We start from the raw sequence: 22920 nt of genomic DNA, 5'->3' as shown, positions 1-22920 counted from the left end.
TAGTAAGGATAAGCATTATTTCATAATAATATTTTTCCAGCACCACAGGAAGGCTTGTGTAAAAACATCTTTCCTGGTGTGGGCCATCGTCAGAGCTGGCGATCCACAGCTGTGGCCATACTTTCTGGTCCTTTTTTATTTTTGCCTGGATCCTCACTGGTCCAAGGGCAACTTACTCACTCCCATGGGCTGCTCAGACATCCTTCTCTGCAGATGGCCTAGTTTGATCCTTTGGGCTGGAGGCAATGAAGCGGTTTCCTACCTGATCAGTTTTATAGACATAAGTCTTCATGGAAAAAGTAAAAGATTCAAAACAAAACAAAAACCTGTGAGTGAAAGGGTTCTTCCATCCTTCCACCAAAGAGTGAAAGGGTTCTGTGAGCAGAACTCTGAGAAGCTAGAAAGCAACGTGACTAATTATTAGGAACCCCAAACCTCTTCTGCACATCCACCACCCAGCACTGTCTGTTCCTCAGTGTACAAGTACAGATTGTTTGTGTGTGCCTGTTCTAAGTCACCCCACTTATGTGACAAAAAACAGGTAAAATATCTCACAGCCCGAGGGCCTGGCTCCTTCCTCATTGTATTAGGGTCTCTGCAGTAGCCTCTTCCTGTAATTCACAGAAGGTCTGAGGGTGGTTAACTGGTTACCCCCACATCAAAGGCTGCCTTTTATGACCACTGGCTAGCGGGAGAGAAAAGAGGGGACCCTGGTGCTGAGCAGAAGGGAGGCTGTCTGGAAGGAGTGATAAAGCCCACTGTATAGGTATTTTAATAGACATGCTGTTTCCATTCTTTACCATGTGTTTTTCATTCTGCTTTGGTTATTTTTTGACTTGACTTATGGAGCTCTGCCTCTTGGTTAAAGTAACTTAGAATAAGCAATTACTTTTCTACATCAAAAATGCATATGGATATTTTGGGTGGGGCTGGGATGATGGTAAGGGGCTGAGCCAGAAAGCGCATTGCCTTTCAGGAGGCTGAGTATTTCTCTCTTACCTCTTCCTTATGGGAGTACAGAGCCTATGTTTCCAAGAGCCCAGAGCATCTTGACAAATGTAGATGGCAAAACACTGTGTCCACTGTGGATAGGCACCACCAAAGGGTGATGAAATGGTATGGCCATTATACCATCAGAGAGGAAGCTGGTATCTTTTCATCAGACAGGCAAGATGCAAAGATACACAGCCTTCCTGCTCCAGCAATGTGGTGGACTCATCTGAGTGATCCAGCAAGTACCCTCTCTTTGTATCACAATCTCCTCTCCTCTAAAATGCAGATAATTACATTTGTAAAGGGTTATTGTTTATGAAATATGCTTCTGAAATCTTCAAGTGGCTCTCAAATAATTAAAAGTTGAGCTACAATTTGCAATCATTCGAAAAGCTGCACTTAGCAGCCCCTACCTCATTCAACACTATTGGCCACTACTCCTTGAATTATTTTAGTCATTGATATCCACTCTCTCCCTCCTGGTTCCCTGATCCCTGGTCTACATGGATGCTTTCTCCTCTACCTACCACTTAAACTTCAAAGGGTCCTGGAACTTGACCTTTGACCCAGCCCTCACAATCCACATCCCCCTTAGGTTACTTACCCACTCTATTGGTTTTTGTTGTTTTTAAACTGCCATTTGGCTAGTGAATGCTTACAGCCATATCACAAACTCTAACATCCTCTAGCTTGTTCATACAAGCTTGGGAAATTTTTCTATTTGGATGGCCTTCCTGAAACCACTTCAGTTTCAATAGGTCAAAACTGAAATCATCCTGTACCATAAACTTGTTTTTTCTATTTTCCTGATGATGGTACCTGTCATTTATCTAAGCCAAAGAAATTATCTTGGATGCATCCTCAGGATCCAATCATCTATCATAATTTTTACTGATTTTATGTATTTAAAATTCTTGAATGGCTCCCACTCCTACTACTACTGCTCTCATTCCTAATCTCCCTTCCTTTGAAAGGACCAGGGCAGCAGCCTCTTGTTCTTGGGTTTCCCAGGAGTGAGGTCTGGGTTTTATTGAGGAAGTGCCCCAGTAGGCAGTGGGGAAGGGAGGAAGATCAGCAAGAACATGATTCCAGGCCAAGTCCCAGCTTCAGCCAGACCCTGCTGACGGGTTTGACCTGACTAAGGAAGGGAGCTGCACTGCCACTTCCCCACATCTGCCAGTGATTGTCAAGGGCACCCCAGGACTAGAAGTGACACAGCTCCAATAGCCTAAAGGCACTCGACACAGACACAGTGAAAGAGCACTGGCAGAATCTCCAATGCTCCTAAATGAGCCCCTAGTAGATTTCTATACTTGAGACAAAGTCATCTATCAAAATCAAAGAATGAGCCATGTCAGTCTACTACCTACGCTCTCTCAATGACTCCCAATCTCCTAGCTGTACTTTATGGAAGTGGCCTCCATTCCCATCTTCACAGGTATCAGAATTAGACAGGGGGATGGAGTCTGTGTTAAAGTACAACATCCTCTCCTGAAGATTCATGCTGCCTACTGGCTCATTAAAGGCTCTGAAAAGTCCTGTAGTAAAGATACCTGTTAACGTGTTTAACTTGGGAATTACCAGCCCTATCTGACCTTAATCTTGAGTGTTAGCTTGTATGTGTCATGTGTGAGGCACCTCTTACACATGCTACCTGCAGACCTGAGTGGGAGATGCTGGCCTATAGGAGAAAGCTCCTTAGTGTGGCATGTAAGGTTTTCTATGGTTTGGTCCCACCTCCTCTCAGCCTCATGTCTGGCTCTGGTAATGCTGAACTGTGTGCAAGACTTGACACAGGCCTTGACGTGTCACAAGGGCCTCTGTGTCCCATTAATGCTCTCCAGTTGGCCACCTCTTAATGTTTCTGTCAAGGCTCAGGCCAGATGGTATCTCTTCCAAGAAAAACCTTCATAGGACCTTGTATTAGTTAGAGTTTCTCAAGAGAAACAAAACTAATGGTGTGTGTGCGTATGAGAGAAATTGATGTATTATAAGGAATTGGCTTCTGTTATTACATAGACTGAGAAGTCCCAATACCTTTAGGGTGAGTCAGCAAGCTAGATACCTAGAAAATTAAATGTTGTATTTCAAGTCCAAAAGCAGGGAAAAAACTGATGTCCCAGCTTGAAGGTAGTCAGACAGAAAGAACTCTTTTTCACTCCAGGGAGGGTCAGTGTTTTGTTCTATTCAGGCCTGCAGTTGATCAGATGGATCCACCTTCATTAGGGAGGGTAATCTGCTTTACTCAGTTACCAATTCATATGACAATCACATCCAGAAACACCCTTGAAAAAATGCCCCAAATAATGTTTGACCAAACATCTGGGCACATAAAATTAAACATGACAGACCCTCGGGTCAGGCTAGTGCTTTCCTTTGCACTTTCTACACATACACTTTCCATATCTTTGTTGTTGTTGTTGTTGTTTTACCATCTTAATCACTTTTAAGTGTACATTTCAGTAATGTCAAATATATGCATTGACTGAGGCTGGGATTTGACCTGAAACCATTTCCTTGCTTAGCTTTCTCTCCTTCCCTATCCTGTTTCCCTGTTTCCACCACTGTTAGGCAACAGGTCTCCAGAGCATTTTCATACTGCAGAACTGAAACCCTGTGCCCATTGAACACTAACTCTCCATTCCCTCCTCTCCCACCCCCTGGCAGCCACCATTCTACTTTGTTTCTATGAATTTGACTACCCTGAGTGCATCATGTAAGTAGAATCATACAGTATTTGCCTTTTTGTGACTTATTTTACTTAGTATAACATCCTCAAGGTTAATCCATGTTGTAGCAAGTGTCAGAATTCCCTCCTTTCTTGATACTGAATAATATTATGTTGTATGTATAGACCACGTTGTGTTCATTCACCCTTCAATGGACACTTGAGTTGCTTTCACTTCTCGGGTATTGTGAAAAATGTTGCTATGAACATGTAAGTGCAAATATTTCTTTGAGACTCTGCTTTCAATTCTTTTGGATATATGAGTAAATATACTCAGAGTGGGATATACTTTCCAGAGCTGAACCCTGACCAGATCTTACTGGGCTCTCACCTTTAGCCAGCTGGCTCCCTTCCTCCCAGTCGCACTGGACTTTAAACTCTGGAAGGAATAGGCTGACATTTCTTTATTTTTGTGGCATTGTGAGGATGAATCACTCAGCAAACAGGAAGTTTCTGACTGATAATTTCTTCCTGCCCACCATCTTCAATCCAATTGCTATGAGAAGGATGAGCTTTTATTGTCAAAATAGCTCTGAGTTTCAGGATCTTTTACAAATTCTTTAATTTAAAGATTAGAATTTGGGGTTATTAGGGGAAAAGAATTCTAACTATAACCAGGAATAAGAAACAAGGGCTGTTAAGTTGGGCTCGAAAATAATTAATGCAGAAAAAATGTTGTACATTATACTTTGTTTTCTTTAAAAGTTCACTTTAAATGTGACAGGATTGATCTTTGGTAATACTCTTTCTAAAGTTATCATTTGTTTTTATTTTCAAAAGTTACATTTTGAAAGTTTAACTCAAAAATAATACTGGGAAATTATGTTAATATCCTTTAATTTTTGTCTACAGTTTCAAATATAGTGGGTGTCAGTCTGTCTTTTTAGGATCAGCTTTATTAACTGAGATAAAAATGAACAATCTCATTACCCAAATGAGTACCACACACACATGCCCACAGAGGCCCATTTGGAATTCTTTCATGTTGGTTTGTATTACTGTTCCCCTCCCTTAAGTTTCATGAGGATTTGGTTCAAAGCCAAAATGGTGAACATTTTGCCAGGGATGAAATAGAACTTGAAATCTTAAAATAAAAACCTTTTATGTACTAGACCCCTGGAATCTTACCTGAGGTTTAACAGGCAGTGCATGTCTTCCTAAAGTAACTAAGCATATTTTTATCACATAACTTTTCTCCATGCTCACGGCCTCACTGCTGCCACCTGCATTTGGCCTAGTAGTGCTGCTAACTTCTCTCTGATAGAGAAGTTACTCATTTCACTCCTTCTCATTGCAGTCTTGCTGCATTTCTTTCCACCTATGTGGACCCCTCTGGTTGCCAGCACAATAAAAATGCAAGCTCATACAAGATGTGCATACCATACACTTCCCTCTGGTTGCCTGTGCCAAGAAATCCTTCTGGTCTGAGTAAGACCATCTGAAATGTTGGTTTAGACACCACCAACAACTTGCAGTGTAATATATGACACATTTACCAGAGATTAGCAGTCAAAATAGACTTCAAAGGCATTGCCCTAATAAATCTGCTGACAAGTAGCTTACTGACATTCAGAGAACCTCTAGCAGAAATGCTCAGTTAAAGTAGGCTGTGGCACCTGACCTGGGCTCGTGCAGACTGTCACCTTAATCTTCTTCTCTCTGCCAAGAGACCAGCCTGGCCCCGCCAGACATAGAGAAGAGAAAATAATTCATTTTGCAGCTATTTGGGTTTATTCTTCTTATCAGGGCACATGCCTGGTCATTTTCAGGACCATGAAAAGAGATAGAGAAGCCAGGCTTCTAGTAGGTGAAGCAGTTGCCAATAAAACTAGCTTGGGTTTCAGACTTGCGAGATCTTCTTCCAGCTGGTAAGCTGCTTTTTTGGTGGAGGAAAAAGTCATATGCACAGCCCTGCTCTACTGCATTCCACCCTTGGTGTGAGCATTGGAGGATGCTGGGTCTTGCCTCCCAAATCACAGCCTCTGCTTCCAGCTTTGCCAGGGTGTAGATAGTAATCTCGGGATCCCTACCCCAGTCTAAAAACTGGGTCAAGGCTCCTGGTATTCCTTGCCCTCTGGAATGCCTCTTTGTTCTGGTTAACTCTGCTGAAGGCCCTCGAAGTAAGAAGCAGGCAGAAGTCGGCTTGTTCTCCTGGTTCAGGCCCTGGGGAAGGCTGGGCCAGGATGCGCCTTGTTACTAACACAGCACGAGCTTTTCCCATCTGATCCACACTAGCAGCTCTGGGACTCCAGGGAAGTCAGGGATGAACTGGAGATGGTTCCAGGATGGATTTATGTCACCTCTGCCTCTTCTCTCTGGGACTAAGTACCTTGATAAGCATTTAAACGATAATGTTACTACACATCATATGCAGTACTCTTCATAACAGTAGACCAGAAGGTTGATCCTAAGCACAATTACAATACAATTAGCAATGTTATTAAACGAAAATGTAAAATTTGCTATTAACTTGGGGATTGATCTACTAAGCTTGCATATACCCTCTACACTTACCCTACTTTCCTCGTTTGCTCGGTTATAATATCAACCCTACTTTTCTGACTTGCTCAGTTATAATATCATGGCCTGTCTTGACATGGCTGAAACTAAGTTGGGAGAGGTTTGGGGTAATTTCAGGTTTTTCTCTAAAACCATTCCTGACTTCTAGGTGAATAGTATCCAGCGCTTTATTTGCCCATATAAGTTAACTAGCCAAGTACGGCCTCCTCACTTATTTACCAAATGGAAGCTTCCTTTTTCTTCCTCTCACCATCTTCTCCTTTCCTGTTTTTCCTGAAGACGGTCTTCTCTTGTTCTCTCTGGGACATTCTTTGCAGCAGGCCTGCATGGCACCTCTCTATGTCCCCAAAACTTGTTGTACATAGACTTTCACCACCCTGGCTCAGCACCCCTCAGCCTACCACACCTCAGACTTTCCTATCACTGTAGGAAGTAGTACTGACCTGGGACTGCCAGAGGCTCTCCCAGGTGCCCCTCCCCCATCACCCTCCCACCACTGACACCATGTTGCATGGGAAGTTCCTCTTAAACCACCTCTCCTCCTACAGTTTCAAACAAAAAGGGAAGAACTAAATCTTCCAAGACTCTTAGTCTAAATCCACACCCATCTCACCTTTCTATACAAAAAAAAAAAAAGTCAACATACCAGCAGTCAAAAGAAAAAAAGAAAGGAAAAATTCTTTGTAATATTTTTTTTACAAAAAAAATATTGCTTCTGATGAATGATTGCTTCTCTAAACTCCTCATTCTAATCAGGGTTGTGAAGACACTGCCCTCTCTCTGTGTGTGCCCCTCGCACATGAGCAAAGGAGGCATGTCCAAAACAACAGAATTCTCCCTGCAAACCCAGCTGGCTGTGTGAAGGTGTACTTCTTGTAAGTGAAAGGACTGGTTCCAGTCTTGGTTGGGAAGTATTCTAAGATAGCCTGCTGATGGCTAAGTCAAAATCAGGACTATATGTTTTGGAAAACCCCGCAGTCATCTCCATGAGTGTAGATGCCAACAGTAAAAAAAAAAAGGCAAGCTTACTCATTGGGTCTACCTTTGAAAATGTTTATATACCAACAGTCTGAGTGAATGAAGGAAATAGAGAAGTTTTTGTTTTGTCTTGTTTTGTTTTTCTGAGTGATTTCACCTTAAAACAGGTACAGTTGGAGGCAGATAAGCTATGTGCTTCTGTCTGGGCTCATCTCTGCAGACTGTTTATCAGAAGCAACTTCAAGGGTGGGGGACCCCTCTTCCAAACTATGCACAGTTTTTGTCACTAAATAGGCAACAGCAAGTAGACCTGCTCCACAAATGGCCCATAACACATGCTCATGACACTGTGGAGGAGAGAACTTTTATGAATTTCTGTGGGATACAGGACTTTTTAAAAGCATTTGATAGAAAATCAAACATGCCCCAAGCATTGTTTAAAGACATGAACACCATATTCAGTTGCTAAAAATGAAGACTGTAGACTTCAAGGAAGTCACTCAATGACCCCTAATCTTAGCTGTTGAGTAAGGCCCAGGAAAGATGCAGCAGCAGGAGCAGGTCAAGGGAAGCACACCCCACTTTATGAAGACCTTGGTCTTGGAGATAGAAGCAGTATCCCAAGAACTTCCCCATGCTGACCCCTGTAGCCCTATTTTCAGCTTCTTAACCTCTGATGCCACCTGGAAGGACAGGTCCTTCTGCCTTGCTTTAATTCAAGTTATTTGCAAGCTGTATCTCAATGCAAAGCCCAGATAACTGAACTGCCCAATTGACAATGGGCTGGGATTTTTTTTTTAATTCAGGGAAGCCCAAAATGAGCCCTTGTATGGCTACCCTATATTGACTACCTTATATTAGGCATTTTTAAAAAACTGGAATCTAATTCAGTAAATATTGACCAAGTTATAAATTGCAGAGAATATAGAAATTAAGGTCTCAATCCTTGCCCATAAGGGGTCTCACTCCTGTTGTTGTAAAGAAGGGAAGGATGAGACAGTATGGAATGATAAAAAATGAGGCTATTGATCAGTTCCCTGCACAGCCTTTCTAGGGAAGACACTTTATACGGGCTTTAAAGAATATAGAGGAACTTGCCAGCAGAGCACAATGAAAAAAGGAATCTTCCTCCTCATACCCCTTTCACTCTGGCTGCAGGTAGAGGATATAGGAGCAAAAAGAATGAGCCAGAAGGTCTCAATGACTGCTTAGCTTAGGATCACAGTCCCTGCTCTCCTGACCTGATAACTTTTCAAACATACTCACTTCTCAAGCATGTCCTTCGTCTACTTTTAATATGACCTGGAAATTCAAGGTACCAATCGAGACACAGGGAAATGGACACCCTACACTAAGCGATGAGAGTGAGAACTGAGTTCATACAATGTTAACAAAACCAGGGAACTAGGTTACAGTAAGGCCATCAGCAAGATGAAAATATAATTTCAAATTGTTGAAATAAAGGCAAAAAAGAAGGAAAAAGGAAAAGATGTCTCAAATTTAAGAACATCTAGATGAGCGTTTTCAGGTATCTGATGGTCATTTGCCACTGGAGCTCCCTGCATCCCTGCAGGGAGGCTCACAGCTAATCTGGGACTGTTACAGAGTAATTGCTCAACATCTCTCATTGCACAGAAATTTCCAAAAATATCATCAGTTAGCATGGCTCAGAATTTTAAAACATATGTGTGAGTGTCAGGGGGATTAGTATGACAAGTATAAGCTGAAGGTCAGTTATCTCAGAAAATCTTTTCCTGGTATTTCAACAATTACCATTGCAATGATGTAAAAAGAAGGTTTTGGCTGTCCCAGAAAGCTTTTTCATGACTCTTAGGTCCAATGTTAAAGCAGTTTCTGAAACAGGTGGAAGATTCTCCTTGTTTTTCAGAAGAACATAAAGCAACATATAATACAGCTTTTTATCTCACATCAGTCCACACCATGGTGAAGAATCAGCCACAGGAGATATTCTAGAAAATGTTCAATTATTTATTAGCCATAAAAATGACTTGAGAAAAGCTAAATAATTTGAAATAACCCTTTAAGGTAACAAGAGAGGTGGTATATTCTTTGTTTCACAGGGGAGATGGGGACACACACAAAATTTAAGGGTGTTTGTTACCTAGGGTACACATACTCCTCCATAGGGCATCCTGAGCCCAAGCTCAAGCCTGCTCTCTGGGGATGGCTCCCTGGCTCTTCCTAGCTAGGCCAGTGGTTTTCCTGTTATTGACCCCAATCAAAGGAGAAATAGTACAAAAGGACTTTAGTGGCAGGGGAAAAAGAGCTTATGATTTTAAAGTATTGACTCATAAACTTAATTCAATAAGAACATCTAGATTTCAGTGTGGTTTAAAATCAACATTCTGAAAAATAAGTGAGGAATGAAAAGCCCCTATTTCTAGATGCCAGGAAGAATTGTCAGAATCCACATGTAAAGGAGCTTCAGATAACCTTCTCTTCTAATTGGAAAAAAAAAAGACTGTGAAAGAAAAAAAAAGCTTCAGGTATTTTAGGGACACAAATATGTTTCATTTGAAATGAAATTCTGATAGGTTTGCACAGACCTTAGAACACTTCTACTTTTATTATTTTTTAAATTATATTTCATTGATTATGCTATTACAGTTGTCCTCATTTTTCCCTTTTGGCAAGTTGTCCTCATTTTTCCCTTTTCCCTCCACCAAGCACCCCCCCCACTCCCTCAGTCAATCCCCTCACCATTGTTCATGTCCATGGGTCATGCATATAAGTTAAGAACTTATATGTAGCTAAGGCTACTCCATTTCCTATACTGTACTTTACATCCCCATGGCTCTTCTGCAACTACCTAATTGTACTTCTTAATGACTTAACCTCTTCACCTATTCTCCTACAGCCCCCTCCCATCTGGAAACCATCAAAACACTCTCTGTATCCATAATTCTGTCTCTGTTCTTCTGGTTTGCTTAATTTGTTTTTTAGATTCAATTGTTGATAGATATGTATTTTTTTTTTGCCATTTTATTGTTCATAGTCTTGATCTTTTTCCTAAAAAAGTCCCTTTAACATTTCATATAATAATGGTCTGGTGATGATGAATTCCTTTAGTTTTTCCTTTTCTGGGGAGCTCTTTATCTGCCCTTTGATTCTAAATGATGTCTTTGGTTGGTAGAGTAATCTTGGCTATAGGTCCCTGCTTTTCTTGATTTTGAGTATTTCTTGCCAGTCCTTTGTAGCCTGCAAAGTTTTCTTTTGAGAAATCAGCTGACAGTCTTATGAGAACTCCTTTGTAGGTAACTAACTGCTTTTCTCCTAGTGCTTTCAGATTCTCTCTTTATCTTCAACTTTTGGCATTTTAATTATGATGTGTCCTGGAGTGGACCTCTTTGCATCCACTGTCTTGTGGTTCCTGGACTTGCATGTCTATTTCCTTCACCAAAAATTAGGGAAGTTTTCTTTCATTATTTTTTCTTTCAAATAGATTTCCAATTTCTTGTTCTTTCTCTTCTCCTTCTGGCACCATTATGATGTGAATGTTGGAACACTTGAAGTTGTCCCAGAGGCTGGTTACACTATCCTTATTTTTTTATTCTTGTTTCTTCTTGTTGTTCTGATAGTTTGTTTTTTGCTTCCTTATGTTCCATGTCATTGATTTGATTCTTGGCTTCATCCACTCTACTGTTGTTTCCCTGTAAATTGTTCTTTATTTCAATTAGTGTATCCTTTGTTTCTGACTGGATCTTTTTTATGATGTTGAGGTCCTCACTAAGGTCCTTAAGCACCTTATGACTGGTGTTTTGAATTCTGCATCTGATAGATTGCTTATCTCCATTTTGTTTAGCACTTTTTCTAGAGTTTTGATCTGTTCTTTCATTTGGGCCATGTTTCTTTGTCTTCTTGTTTTGGCAGCATCCCTGTGTTTGTTTCTATGTATTAGGTAGAGCTGCTATGACTCCCTGTCTTGGTAATGTGGCCTAATGTAGTAGGTGTCCTGTAGGGTCTAGTGGCACAGCCTCCCCGAACACCTGGGTTGTGTGCTCAAGATGTGCCCTTCATATGGGCTGAGTATACCTTTCTCTTATAGCTAAACCTTGGTTGCTGTTGGAAGGTCGAGAGGGATTTACTCAGGCCAGTCAGCTGCAAGGATTGTCTGTGACTTATCAGAAACCTCCATCCTCCTTGGAGGATCAGCTGTTCAGGGGCAGAGTGATAGTGTTCTGATGTGGTCTGCAGCTATCCACTGGGTAAGCTGGCCCTAGGGTTTCCTAGGTGGTGCAGGCCAAGGTCAGCCCCCACCTGTGTTTTGCCCAGGACCACCCTGCCTGAACTATAAAGCAATCTGAGATGGCTGCTACTTGTGCTGGGCTTGGAGATTCTCCACAAAGCCAAGCTGTGAACCTAGGCTGGCTGCTGCTAGTGCCAGGCCTGGGAGTCACTGAGGCCAGCTCTTGCTTGTTTGAGAGGATTTAGGAAGTTCTGAAGCATGAGCCAAGACTGGCCATTCACATGGAAAAGAAGCTTGGGTGGCTCATAAATTTGATGCGGCCAACTTTCTCAGGATCTCCAAGGCAGGTCAAACAGTGTTAGCCAGGTTGATGGAGTTTCAGATATGGCACCAGCTTGCCAGTTCTGTGGGAGGAGGGTTTAGGAAAGGGACAATGGCTTCTCCTTGCCTTAATGCGAAATACTTCAGTTCCTCCCTCTACGCCACTGGTGCTCTTCAGGCTGCCACCCTAGTGCTGGGGCTCAGTGGGAGTGAGCATGAGTAGGTGAGTCCATGTGTGGGTTCTTTAAGAGGAACTGCTTGGGGCTCCAGAAGTTTCTTCCATGGACTCAATGCCCACTGGTTTTTACAGCCAGAAGTTGTGGGGACTTATTTTCCTAGCACTGGAACTCTAGGCTTGGGGGCCTTGTGTGGAGCTGGGACTCCTCGCTCCCAAGATATCCCTCCTAAATTTTTATACACCACATGTGGGTGAGGGACCAGCCCATTCCACATCTGTGCCTCTTCTACAAGTCTGGATGGATGTGGTTTCTTCAATTCCATAGTTGTCAGACTTCCATTCAACTTGATTTCTGGCTACTCTGTGTGATGGTTATTTTATATTTTAGTTGTAATTTTAAAGTGGTTGTATGAAGTGGCAAACCATGTCTGCTTATGCCACCATCTTAACCGAAAGTCCTAGTACCACTTCTTTTAAATGGATTTTGGTATTGCTGATAAAAGGGAAAAACTGCTGGCAAGCAGGGAAATGAATGGATTACAGAAGAAAATGACTGAAATCAGAGACAAATGATCTCAAATAAGAAGCAAGCTTTCTGGGTCCACATTATAAATAATTTTCATTTGAAACTGTCCAGCATCATTTACTGACCCACAACTGATGGCAACTGCAATGTGAATGGTTTCATTTTATTGGTCATTAAGCCCCCAATGAGAAACTTTCTTAATGAGTTATCAAAGCCACATAAACTTGTATCAAGTGCTGCAAATAAGATTAACCAATGGAAAAAAAAAGATTAACCAATGATGGCAAACTCAGACTCAGGGAGTTGTTTGTGGATTTGGCTCAGAGTCAGGCATATTTTCAGACTTTAAACACTGACACTTTGCATCCATTAAATCAGTTTGTGAAAAAAGAAAGTGAAGAAATGAGATTCGGAAACTTTGTGTCTTAAGGAAGAGCCAAGCATTTTACCTCCTAACCAGAGCATGGCCAAGGGGGAGGGGAAGGAAAAGAGTGTGCTGTTGTAGAGGGCTAATTTTTTCCTGAAAATCTAACAGGCAATGGACCAACTAGGTCCATTAGAATGGGTCCTACTAGAATGTAGCTATAACCAGACCAAGGTAGTTGGCACAGGCAGGTGACCATCTGCCTTCAGAGTCATCTTCCATAGAGGTTTTCCTGCTTCGTTCAGGAAGCTAGTGCTTTCAGGAAAGGTGAGTCCAAGTGTCTGAGCCACCACACTGGGGTCTGGTGCTGTGTCGTGGGGAAGCCCCCAAAGTCCTGCCTCCTGACTCCACTCCCCTCCAGGGAGCATGGGGAGAATTCACCCTTTGACCACAAGTTGTTATGATCTGAGACAATCACCCTCCAACCATCTGAGACAATTAAGAATGATTACCTCTGAATCAGCGGCAAATCATCCACTAGTTTCCTGCCCAGGGTTTGAGTGGGTGGAACTGCCTGTGAGAAACCCCATTGTCAGTGGAATAAAAGTGCTCTAAAAATCTTCATTGAAGTGGTTAGTTAGGGTAACTAAGGTAGGGAAGTCTGACCATACCCTGCTTCCCCAATCCTGTGTTTTCACAGGTTTCCCTTTCTTCCTGGTGATGGTCAGGTCTCCTAGAGCCAGTGCTGTGGGTCTTGGTTCACCGGCCTCCCTGGTCCACCTGATTACCCACCATCTGGCCTGCAGTCTGTGGCCATTCCGGAAGCTCTGCCTTCCTCTGGGCCTCTCTGTGGAGACAATTAAGTTTCAGCATTTGTACCACTGAGACACAGGCTGGAACTTTTTGTCTTGTAAATTTTGTATCTGACAGAGTGAGTAATGCTTGCTATTGGATTTAGAGTTTCTGAGTCTTGTCTATGTTCAATCTACCTCTGTTCCCACTCCCTATCCCCATAGAAAGGGACATCTCCTAGGGTTTCAGGTAAATTACTGAGTCCAGTTGGAATTCCTCCAGGGAATTTTACCCAGAAGCACTGTCAGTCATCAGAATTACCTGCAGGGCTAGTTGAAACACAGAGCTTGGCCCAAGAATGTTTACTTCTAGCAAGTTAACTGGTGATCCTGCTGTGGTTGGTCCCAGACCACACTTTGAGAACCACTGGCCCACACCATAAACTCTTCCCTTTCTTTCCTCCCTTCCTAGATATGCTTCTCCCTGAAACCTTCACAACAAGAGAGGAAGAAGTTAGGGTTGTGTTGGTTGGTGAAAGAATTACAAGAGAACTGAAATAAACAGAAGATCTTGAATAACCTATCAGAGTTGCCACTTGATCCCTTTCCCAGAAAAATATAATTTCTTAATTTTTTCCATGAATTAGCATTTTATAATATCTGTAGCAGAGAATTTTTACCTCAAAAAGGCAACCTTTTATATTTAGAACAGCACCTAAACCTAATGCTCACTTTTAATGAGAACTAGGTATGTTTTCTTTTTTAAATTGAGGTATACATAATTAACATACAACATTACATTAGTTTCAGGTATATAACATCATGATTCAATACTGGTATACATTACAAAGTGATCACCACCGTAAATCTAGTTAACATCCATCACCACACATAGTTACAATTTTTTTTATGATGAGAATTTTTAAGATCTACTCTCTCGACAACTTTCAAACATACAATATGGTATTAACTTCAGTCACTATGCTGTATATTATATCCCCAGTTCTAATTGATCTTATAACTGGAAGTTTGTACCTTTTAACCACCTTTGTGCTTCCTTCTTATTCTGGATTCATCTGTTCTTTATCATCAAATAACTGAGGGCCTACTATGTGCGAAGTGGTTTTTATGCATTATGTGAAAGGATCTTCCCCCAAATTTGGCAGTATATAGGTTTTTAGTTCACTGTTTTGTATGAGCAGACTAAGGGTCTTGGGTTTTCCCCAGGCCACAGAACTAGTCATAGGTAAGTATAGGGATTCAAATCCAGTCCTGATCCCAGAGATCAAGCAGTAATGCCTTAGACTGTGTTATATTTTCTATAATATTCTATTTGTCACACAGTACTGTAATCACTTACAAAATGAGTGACTTGTTAGATTTCAAACAATTCTTCTGCAATTCATCTATTCATTATCTATAGTTATGAAGCACATACCATGTGCCATGCTATAGGTCTGGGAAATACAATGCTGTACAAGACAGAACTTTTCAAAATACATTTTACCAGAATATTCTGTAAAGTTTTATTTTTTAATAGTTTGTCCTTTGATTAAAATTGTTCAGAAAAGCTCTGGCTGGTGTGCCTCAGTGGATGGAATACTGGCCTGCAAACCACAGGGCTGCCAGTTTGATTCCCGGTCAGGGCACATGCACAGGCCAGGTCCCCAGTAGGGGAATGCAAGAGGCAACCACACATTGACGTTTCTCTCTCTTTCTCTTTCCCTTCCCCTCTATCTAAAAATAAATAAATAAAATCTTTTAAAAAAATTGTTCCAAAAAATACATGTCATTAAGTCCAGAACTGCATTCTTCCTTCCTCTACTTCTAACAAACCTCCTACTGACTTTCTATAAATTCAGGTGAACTTTTTTTTTTTCATATTTTTCCTAAAGAAGACACATGTGTTAATTTAAAAAATATTTTTTATTTTTTGAATGGATAATACATTTACATAACTCAAAATTTAAAGAAAACAAAGGGTATATAATAAAAATTAATCTTGCTTTCACTCAATACTCTCAGTCCCAACATCCCCCCAGAGGCAACCACACTGAATGTACATATTGTCTTCTTTGCTTCCTTTCTTTCATTGTTAGCACAAACAGTTGCTCACTATCTACAAAGTGTTCTATGCTTCTTGTTGCTACATCTTGAAGATCATGTCAAATCCATCAATGTAGCTACCTCATTCTTTTTAACAGATGCACATAAATAATTTTAAAATGGACCATATGATATTTAACTAGGCCCTGTCAATGAACATATAACATGGTCCAGTATTTTACTGTTATTTATAAACAATTCCATGGTGACTCCTCTCATGTGAATGTCAATTTACACAGGAACAAGCCAATCTGTAAGATAATTTTCTGTGAGGGGAAATGCTGGGTTAAGGGCAAATGGTATGTGTATTTATAATTTTTTAAATGGTCATTATGGGATTTTCTAAGCCTTACAAAAGGAGCTAGACTAGTATAATGAACCCCACATACCTGTCACCCAGCTTCATGGTTACCATTAATCCATGGCAGATACTATTTTATGTATATATAGTGTATATAAAAATAGTATGTGTGTGTGTATAGTGTGCGTGTATGTGTGTTTCTGAGTGTGTATCCCACCCATCCCCTGCAACTCAAATTATTTTGAAGCAACTCCAGACAATATTACTTCATTGATTAATATGGCAATACTTCTGCAAAGTAAGGACTTTAACAATGAGTGTAACTGCATTATCACACTGAAAATAAATTAATAGTAGTTTATTAATTTATTAATGCCAGATTGTTTCATGAAAATTTATTTTTTAAATAGTCTGTTTTTAGGTCCACCCATTCACTGCAGTTGGTTAGGCTTTTTTATCTTTTGGTTTCCTCCTCCACCTCTCTCCTCCTTTTATTCTTCTATGACATTGTTGTGGAAACTGGATAAATTTGCTTCCACAGTCTGGATTTTGTTAATTACATCCTCATAAGTTCATTTAATATGTTTTTCTATCCTTTGGGTCAAAAGCGAAATACAAAATTAAATTGAAGAATTTCTTAAAATAATAATAAAGGAAATACAACATGTCAGAATCTGTATGGCACAGTTAAAACAGTTATTAGAAGATTTATAAAACTAAATAGTTATATTAAAAATAAAATGAAAATGAATGAATTAAAAACAAAACTGAGAAAACAAAATAAAATAAAGTTAGGTGAAAGAAGATAAATGCAGAAAATGTTTCAATAATTTTTAAACTTTTTTTAGACTCATCATTTGAGAATTAGATCATCTTGTAATTTTCAGCTATACAGACAACAAATCTAGATATTGTCAGAGAGAAAGGCTTTTCTACATACACTTTGCTCTGAATTTTCAAGATACTGGCCTGCCTTGATTTTCAGTGGGAAATCAGATTAGAAGACCACACTCCTCATCTTGGTGAGAAGCTGAGGGGTTCAGGAAAAGAAGAGGGAGGGAAGGCTGGATTCCCCACATCCAGTTCTGTCTGAGTTTATGTCTTAGCCCTCTGCAGGACACTGGAGTGACCCATGGGGTGAGGGGCATTTCATGTCCTGTGAGATCCTTGCATGCTTTTGCCATCTGACAGATTCTGGTTCAAATCTCAACTGGCATAATGATTGCCCTAGGCTGTGCACAAATCTCTCAGATGTGGTCCTCGGCATAAAATCCTGTGCCTCCAAAGGATGAGGATCAAATAAGATACCACAAAGAGCTAGTGCTCAGTAAGGGAAGCTAATATGGTGGCTCTCAAGTTCTGTGATTGCCTGGAGACCCATTGGGGAGCCTCTGAAAAATCTCTAGCTACTGTCAACCCAGAGAACAATCAAGTAGTTTTTCTTTCTCTGAGGTCCACTGAATGTTAAACATAATGTGTCTGCTCACAGTATTTCTATTATGCCTTCACTGGCTGTCAGGCTCACCTTCCACCTGTGCCTAAGTAGGGCAGCTAGCCACCTACTTAAGAACAAACATTTCTTTCCAGATGCTCCCTTTCCCAGGCACGGGGCTCAGCCTGTGTCCCCTCTCCTACCACTGCCCTATGGTGTGTGGGTTTGTGTGTCAGGCAGAGGGCCTGAGTTTTGCGAGGCCCTCCACCTGGCTTTTGTTTCCCTCGCCCAGAGAGGACAACAGAACGTTTAGAGAGCCTCCTTGCCCGTGGAGTGTTGGGGATTGGACCTTCTCCTGTTCCCTCTCTAGCGCGGAACAAAGAACGTGGTATTATCACTGTGGGCCATCAGCTGGATTTATTTCTTGGCAGAGATGGGTCTGCAGTGCAAGATGGAAAAAAACCCACCGTGCAGATACATTTCCGACGTATCCTCCCTACCACCCGCCCCCCCCGCCCACGTTTAAGTGGCCCTTTTCCATCCCTCATGTCTCTCGCCGTGTCTTCTCAGCCTTCGGCCTGCTTCTCTTTCCGCGAACCCCGCAGATTCCTGCCTCTCTGCCTGGAGGGTCCTTAGGTCGCCGCCTCGGCGTCCTGGGGCCCTCGCCCCACGCTCGACACTGCGAGCCAACTACAGGGGGGAAACTGCGCGTCACCCAGTGAGGTATAGACCCCCGTGGAACGAGGGAAAAGCCAAACCAACAAAGAGTCCAAATCCGTGCTCGCTGCAGGCGCGGGCTGGCGGGCGCGGCGACCAGGTGAGCGAGGGCGCTAGCCGCGGCGCCCCGGCACCGCGGCCAGAGCGCCGAGCCCGCGCCGCCGGCGTCTGGGAGGCGTGCGTCTTTCTCCTTATATGGTCAAATGACACGCGGGGTTCGCCAGGGCTGGAGGCTGCGCTCCACTCAGCAGGCTGCGGAGCGGCATCCTGGAGCAGCTGCCTTCGCCACCCCGGACCTCTGTCCCACCGCGTCCTCCAGCGCCTGCCCGCTGCGTGGTGAGTGCCACCATCCCAGCCGCCGGGAGGGAGACGGGCTCCACCCGCATAGCGTGGGGACAGGGAAGCCAAGGCGTGGGAGAGATCGGGAGAGAGAGGTGGCAAGCCTTGAAAGAGACCCCGGGACAGGGCACTCGAGCGGTTGGGGGAAATCCGGGGATAGGGGTCCCTGCGGTGGAGAAGACCCGGGGACAGGGGAGGCGTGCAGTTGGAGGAGATTCGGGAAGAAGGAAGCTGAACCGAGGTGGGGAGGCCTCGTGGTGGAGGGAGCGTACCGTAGGCCGGAGGGACCCCCGCCTCATCCTTGGAGGGAGGCCTGCAGGCGTGTGCAGGCCAAATGGGTCATCGCTGGGTGGCCAGCAGGGCCTGTGCCACCCACGAGGGATACCCGGCAAAAGCAAGGCAAGGGTCCCAGCTTGGGGAGGTGATTCTTCCCCCACCCCGAAGACCTTGAGTCTGGCCCTCCTCTGTCTGTGCGGGATGTCGGAACCCTTCTCAGTAAAAAGAAGTGGAGCTTTCGGTGTGACCTCATGCATTAACTCGTGCGAAAATTAAAAAATTAACCACTGCATTTAACAAAATGGGCTACTTTAAACGAAAAAAAAAATCTCATCTTTAGTTGCACTTGTGTGATATCTTAGCATACCTGACATTGCCGACAGAGATTGTTAAATATTGTTTCCCATTTTAAATGAAGATCATACTTACTTTCACACCCCAACATGGGTTTCCATCCCAAGGAGCGGAGCCGAGGCTGAACGAAAGGCACACAGCTGCCTTCCAGCGGCTGCACTCCCTCGCATTTACCTACGTTGGGACATGAATCACAGTATGGGCTTATAATCAGGAGACTGTTCAAAACACACGGACAGATCTTTTTGTCACCTTTGGCACTGCTTCTGCTGACCTGGGCTTTGCAATAATGTGTTAGAGGGAGGAGTTCGCTATCCTGAGGGGAATTTAGACCAAAAACACTGAGGCAAGTCTTAGAGGTACAGGAACTTCTGGTTGGACAATTGAACTTCCATAAAACCAAGCTTAATGAAGAACATTACATTGTACATTTATATAAAATGTTTTTCACCGTGTTTTCCAGATTTGGCTCACCCTAAATTTTTAAGGGTTATCAATGAAGGTATAGAATTGGGTTTCCACAGTGTTTATTAATCTGTGGTACTTTAAAATGCTTTCACTCAGCAGCCTGTTGATAAGGGCTAATTTGGCATACTGAGGACTGGGCAATGTTTGGGGCAATCATGTCCACAATCTCATTTAATACACACAAATATGCCAGAAGGCAGGTGTGACTGACAGTGGGCGTGCATTCACTGGAGCTAGGCTGCTGGAGTTCATGTCCTGGTCCCTCATCCACAAGCAGTGCAACCTCAGCTAAGTCACCAAATCTCTCCATGCCTCAGTTTCCTCAGCTGGAAAACAGATATGATAGTGACTTTCTTGCAGGGTTGTAATCAAGTCTGCAGATCATAAGCAGTGTATACATACTTGATATTGTCCTCATCTTTACAGATAAACTGAAGCAGAAAAAGAATAAAGTAACTTTTGCTGAAGGTTTTCCAGCCTTAAGTGGTGCACTTGAGATCTGACCCCAGACAGCTTAACTCCAGAGCCTGAGTTCTAACCACTGAACTACTGAGAACCCACCTGAATATTCCACTGCACACTGTGACCCAAGATTGCTTGTTAAGTCACTTCCAGTATTGAAAGAAATCTCACTTGCAAAGTAAAATGCCCATTGGGATATTGAAAAAACTAAAGTGGGCCTCAGGAGGCCTGGGTTCTAGTCCTGCTGGCACTAAGGGTCAGTTGCCCAGCGGCTGGTACTCAGGCTGACTCATTTATTTGTCAGGAAGGGGAGGCTGGAGTAGAAGTTTCTCTCTGACTCAGGTGCCATGAGATACAAAGTTCCTTGCACTTGGTACACAAAAAGAAATACTGGATATTTCCTGCAGTTTTATTAAAAGAATTTTACAAAGCTCATTTATCATGTGGAATTCTACTGAGAGGCTACTTCCTCAAAATGACCACCATGAACAAAATACATGGGCTCTTCTCAAGTGCTCAAGAGTCTGCTCTTCCAAGAGGCCAAGCTGGCTACATGATTTTGGGGTGGTCATGTGAATGGGCTGTTGTTTTAAATTATGGATTCGGACTGTAGCCCCTGTGATGGTTAATTGTATGTCAACTTGACTGGTCCATGGGGTGCCCAGACACGTTATTTCTCTGTGTGTCTGTGAGGGTGTTTCTACCATTGATTAGCATTTCAATCAATAGACTGAGTAAGCATATTGTCCTTGTCATTGTGGGTGGGCCCCGTCCGATCAGTTGAAGACCTGAATATAACATTAAGGCTGAGCAAGAGGGAACTCCACCAGCCTGACTGCCTAGCTGGGTCATTCTCAGCCTTCGGCCTTGGACTGAAACATCAGCTCTTGAGCCTGCTGGGTTTTGCACTAGGATTTACACCATCAGTGTTCCTGGTTCTTAGGCTTTCAGATTCATATATATATTTATTCTCCTACTGATTCTGTTCTCAGCCTCACTTTTGTAAGATTCTATCACACCTTTGCTACTGGTGGTCTTCATTTTCCTTTTGCTATAAATATGTTTGTCCTCTTGAAGATCTAATGAGAGGTCTGGGGCAGCATTTGTTTTCCCCACCATTAGTCCAGTTCTCATGGGTGATTCTCACACTTGGCCTGAACTTGGACATCCCATGTTATCACAGTTGCCCTCAGCCTTTGTAATCCATACCTTTACTGGCCTGATTTAGTCTGCCGCTTAAAGATTCCCTTTAGGCTATGGTACCAAGTGAGGCAAGTGACATCTGTGCCCAGTAAGAGGAGCAGCTGTCTTATTTCTGTGGGTTAATAAAATTCATGTCAGAGAGCATCCTTGAAGTCTGTAAATATTTAGGTTTTTAGTCAGAAAGAAAATAAACTGGTCTATATCTGATGATATAGCCCTGGAACAAATAAGGCTTAGCCACTCCATGCAGAACAGCAGGACACGTGCAAGTGGTCATGACAGGATCCTGTACAGTGTGCTGGTGAAACACCATGAAGCAGCAGGGGGCAGAATGAGGAGGCTAGTCTTTAATGAAAGTCGGGAGTTGCCAAATGAAAAGGCCAGTAGGGGGTCATAACAGGTGGAAGACCAAGCAGACTGAGTGTAGCACAAACAACAAGCTGCCTTGGGGAGACTGGAGGAGGCTGTGAAAGAGTGAACACATAAATAATTTGCTCCCATGTTCCTAGGAAGGCGGTGGTGGAGCAGTAGGGTGGGTCTCCCCTTCACCCTCCAACACTGAGATGATTTATGAACCTGAGACAGCCCACCATTCCAGCCTGCATAATTATGTTTGTACAGCATCGACTGAACTGACATGTTTTGTGATTAAATTACAAGATAGTATCTTAGAAGTGATTTAAATTCTTTGGGATTAGAACTGGACTAGAACTCTTTCAGAAATTGTATGTCTTATCTCAGTCTCCTAGTACTTAAGACAGTACATGGAAAATCATGGTCCATTCATACATTCTTATTGATGGAATTTAAAAGTTTGTAGGGCATCAAAACAAGTATCACTATTTGTGCATCTATAGACTTAAGGTCATAAACTTGACATTTATTAATTTCCCATTTTTTTTCATTATTCCATGTTCAAAAGTTTATGTGGAGGATAGCAGTTACCTTATTCAAGCATTATCTCTCATGCAAAACATTTCTTTATCAGAGACAAACCAAGATTTTTTTTTGGCAAGTTACTGTTTTACATACCAAATTGTAGTACATCCCTGACCCCTGTTCATAGATGTACTCAGTAAAGGTTCATTCAGTTGATCTGTAGATATATCATATTGCTGCAGGCATAGTCATTCTTACACTTTACCAACAGTCTAAAAATTAATTTCAAGAGAATCCTAGGTACATTGTTATATTTTTAAAAATAGCAACACCTCTTAAATTGTGCCCCCTCTCTCTTTCACCAGAATTTTTATTTAAAAGAAAGAGTTCAGCTAAACTAATGAAGAATGTTAGGGTGACAATCTTTGCTTTCTGGGCACATTGTGTCTGCAGAAGGCCCAGGACCCTTCACTGATACCAGGAGCCTATGTCAGGTGGCCTAGCACCTTCTGAGCAGACAGGCTTGGAATTGTCTCCTTGCTGGCTTTTACTTCTTGACATGACCAAGCCTCATCCTGGACTGTGCAGCTAGCTGTGTGTTCACAAGGATTTAGAGTCCAAACATAAAGAGGAAAGTTCTCTCTGCTGTGGAAGCAGCATTTAGCTGGAAGAGGGAAAGATACCAGTGATGGAAGAGGAAGAATGAAGCTTAGGATCTACTACATTGGAAAGTTCAATAGCATCAGATTCCAAAGCACATTACATTGGTTTGCTGTG

General features: G+C 42.4%; 1 protein-coding gene across 2 annotated transcripts in view; it reads left to right on the top strand.

Moving 5' to 3' along the window:
• FHL2 (four and a half LIM domains 2) overlaps positions 1 to 22920 on the top strand; it is a 67695-nt gene that overhangs the window by 11218 nt on the left and 33557 nt on the right. The window contains exon 1 of one of the 2 annotated variants that reach the window (XM_045827810.1): positions 18364 to 18498. The exons of the other annotated variant lie outside the window; for it this stretch is intronic. The gene's annotated coding sequence lies outside the window, so the exon portion shown is untranslated. Of the gene's footprint in view, positions 1 to 18363; positions 18499 to 22920 lie in introns of those variants that run through there. 2 annotated transcript variants of the gene reach the window in all.

Source organism: Phyllostomus hastatus, unplaced genomic scaffold, assembly GCF_019186645.2.
Source record: "Phyllostomus hastatus isolate PE091 unplaced genomic scaffold, TTU_PhHast_1.1 phas_scaffold_78, whole genome shotgun sequence".
NCBI lineage: Eukaryota > Metazoa > Chordata > Mammalia > Chiroptera > Phyllostomidae > Phyllostomus > Phyllostomus hastatus.
This window is presented reverse-complemented; position numbering and strand designations above follow the sequence as displayed.